The following is a 3768-nucleotide window of genomic DNA, read 5'->3' on the forward strand; positions in this document are numbered from 1 at the left end:
TTTTTACAAACTTTACTCAATTAATACCTTCCATGGCGCTATGAGTTAATGCGCAAGACTACAAAGCCATTTGAACTGCAAGGTCAGTGGTTCAAGCTCACCAGCTACTCGTTGGAAACCCTATACAGGGTCGTTATGTGTTGGAACTGACTCCACAGCACTTAACAAAAACAAAAACAATGGCATCTCATCACACTTTATATAAAATTACAATTTCTTACCTTAGGCCTTAAAGCCTAGGATGGCCTGTGCCAAGCTCTCTCTCCCCAATGCCTACCACTCCTCACTTAATTCCCTGAGGCAAGCCACACCAGCTTTCCTATTCTCTCCAAATATGCCATGTTATTACTACCTCAGGGCTCATTTCCTCTGCCTGGAAGGCTCTGCAGTCTGATTTTTTTTCCTTGAGAAAAATCACCATACAGCACTTTTATTGCAATAATAAAACTTGAAATTCATATGTGGTTCTGAATATGTGGGGAGAGGTGGGATAGCAACTATGTTTCTCACCACATCATTACACAGGACAGCAAGGGGTAAGAGGGGTATGGGAAAAAACCAGGAAACATTTGAGATTAGCAGGGGCAGCTGAGCATCAAAAAGTAGGCGATGCTGAGGCTGCAGTGATCAGCATCATTTTCTTAGAGAACACTCAAGGATTTAAATGAGAACTCAAGGAACACTCATTCATTTGAATGAATAAGAAACTGCTGGACTTTCATTGGGAGTTAAGTGTCTACAAACAGTAGCTTCAATTAAAGTTCTTAAAATTTAGGAAGTGGTGGAGCTTTGATAACTATGACACTACAAAAGTCCTGAAAACCCATTAGGAAAACCACAGAATGGCAAAACCAAAACAAGTCAGACCACAAAGAAGTCTTCAGAGGTCCCTTGTGGCCCTGAGACAGATACCTGTAATGCCCAACACCACAGTGAAAACCATCTGCTCTCCAGAAGCCTGAGGGTTTAAGGCAGGGGTGGGCAACATTTGGCCCTTAGGCCGTATAAGGACTGTGAAAGCATTTGGTCTGGATCTGCCAAGGCAACCACAGTTCCAGCCATCACATTTGTTGTTGTTAAGTGACTTCATGTTGTTAAGTCAGTTCTGACTCACAGCAACCCTGTATAAGGTTTCCAAATAGTGGCTGGTGAGCTTGAACCGCTGACCTTGTGGCTCAAACAGTCCTTGTGTTGCCAAACCTAAACGAGGGTTTGCTACCTGTCACCTGTCACCTGTCAATCACAGAGATGGGGTAAGAACCAATCCAAGCTTTATTAACAGAAAGCCAGCAGTCTGGAGGATGGAGAAAATAGCTTCTCAAGACCATCCAGTCCATTATGAAGAGCAGGCACATTATATAGGGTAAATTACATTTGAATGTACACTTAATCTATTTTAACATCAAGATAGCATCTTTTGGTAAAAAGAAACAATCAGGCAATGACCCTTCTCAAACATTCTACCTTTAGGGTCTCTGCTTAATTCTTGAGATAACTATCTGGGTGAGTTTAAGTGCCTCCTATTCTCCTTGTCCTGCCCTCCCTCTAGGACCACAAGGTCATCACAGCCAATGTATAAACTTACTCATTTTCAGGGTCCTCACTTGAGACTCCATGACTAAACCAACTCCATTTCATTTAGGTCAGTAGATCTATATTATCACTTGCAGTCTAGTGCTTTATCCCACAGCACCACACCAGGACTCCAGCCATCACATTTGTTGCTGTTGCTAAGTGCCATCGAGTCAGTTCTGACCCACAGAGACCCTGTATAGGTTTTACAAGGAAAGGCTGATGAGCTTGAACTGCCGACCTTGTGGTTCAAACTGACTTTGCAGTCCAGTGCATTAATCCACCAACCTGGAGTTAATTAAATGTTTGACAAAATGAAGGGGCCCTGGCAACCTAAGAAATCCCAGAGGTCCACAGCCCCCTAGGGCATCTCCTGGCAAGAAGGTGCCTGGTTTGTTTTGTGGAGGCCTTGCCTGGTGAATGGAGCAACACCAAAGACCTGGTCTCCCGCCACCTGGTAAAGAGGTTCTTGTGGAATACCAGTCTATGCTCCTGGACCCAGGAGAGATACAGCGGTGCTCTAAATGTTTTGGGACTGGGGGCATGGCATACAGAGTCATCCCAGGGACCCCCCTGGACAGGAATCTGGAGACTTGGATTTGACCTACCTCTGTCACCAACTCATAGTCCGGACACATCTGTACTCTGGGCCTGAAGAACAGAAGTTCTGCAGCTTCAAAAATAAATATTTGTCCCCACTGTTGTATCAGAGAGAGGAGAGTCAGGCTATTATGGGTAAAGGCTATTGTTCACTAAGTCAAGGCCCCATCCAAGGGTGGTCCAAGGACCAAACCTACACTTCCCTGGGCTCCATGGCATAGACCAGGCAGAAGGTGGCATGATTAAGGCAGACATGCCTGTGGGGCTGTGGAAAGTCTGAGGAGTCAGGTTGTAGTCAGCTGGCCACACTCTGGAACATGCCTCTCCAGGGAGGGAGAGGTGGGCGATACAGGTGTCCAGTCCTTGGCAGCAGGAAGTAACAGTAGGAAGGAGAGATGGCCAAGAGCAATGCCCAAGGTGCAAGGTCAGGGGCAGACTGGTAGGTGATGAGTGATAGGGACCTGAGAGGAGAGAATGAGGAAGCCAGATGAGTCAGGAAACAAATCTGTCAGAGAGACGGGAACTCTTCCTATGCCCACCCCCAGAGCCACAGATTGGCACTAGAATCAAAGACATCAAGGCAAGTAGTCAGGTCCCCTCAGGGCAAACCCCCTTTCAAGACTAAGACTCAAGGGGAATACAAAAGCAGGCATGTGGTTTAACTGGTGACCATGTTGGTCACTGATAAGGGGAAGTGAGGGAAAAACAGCAATGAAGCAGTGAGCTAAATCCGTCCACGTTCAATAGACTCCTGTGAACCCGCGTGGAGACGTGGTTGGCCAGCAGTATGGCAACTGGGGACTCGTGGACCCAGAGTCAGTGACATAGCCACAGAGGACTAGAGTGGAGAGCGAAGCTTTCAGCTGATAAGAAGTGAGGGGATTTGAACAAGAACACTCACACTTGCAGATAGTACTCACTTGACCTGGCTTCAATGACTGGATGATCAGAACTTGACTAGAAGAAGAAAGAAGAGGAAAAAAAAGAGTAATCTGATACAATTTGCTGTACTTGACCTACACCTATGGATACAGTAGCTCAAAAGAAATCTTTACAATGAGGATCATTCCTACCCCTTTGTTACACAAGGTAGGCAACTTAGACATTGGCTACCCAAAATGGGGGGGGCTACAAAGGTAAGAAGTGACTGGCTTACAAGCTTTCAAGAGGGAGCCTAGATCCAGAGGGTGTGAAGGAAGGTAGAATCTCCACTGAGTAGTATCCAATCTGTCTGGGTGGGGCTGATGAAAGGAGATGGGGATAGGACTCTTATGGTAAAATAGTGAATAATTGTTATCAGGACTGACTGTGAAAGTTGGAAATGTAAAGGTAGACATTTTGTAACAAAAGAAGGGGAGTGGTTGAATTTACAGTCCAGGAGCGGAGGTCCCTGGGACCATCAAGGGAGAAGAGTGGAGTGCAGGACCCTACCTAGAGAAGCAGTAACACCAGAATGGAGGCAGAAATGATGTGTAGAGATGGAGTGGCTGAAGACACTGGACTCAGAGATGGAGAGGAGCTGTGTGCTGACAACTGAGGGGCAGGCTTGCGGGGTATACCCTTTGGTTGTTTGATGATGCATGGAGGGGATTGTAA

This window comes from Chrysochloris asiatica, unplaced genomic scaffold (genome assembly GCF_000296735.1).
Source record: "Chrysochloris asiatica unplaced genomic scaffold, ChrAsi1.0 scaffold00161, whole genome shotgun sequence".
Taxonomy (NCBI): domain Eukaryota; kingdom Metazoa; phylum Chordata; class Mammalia; order Afrosoricida; family Chrysochloridae; genus Chrysochloris; species Chrysochloris asiatica.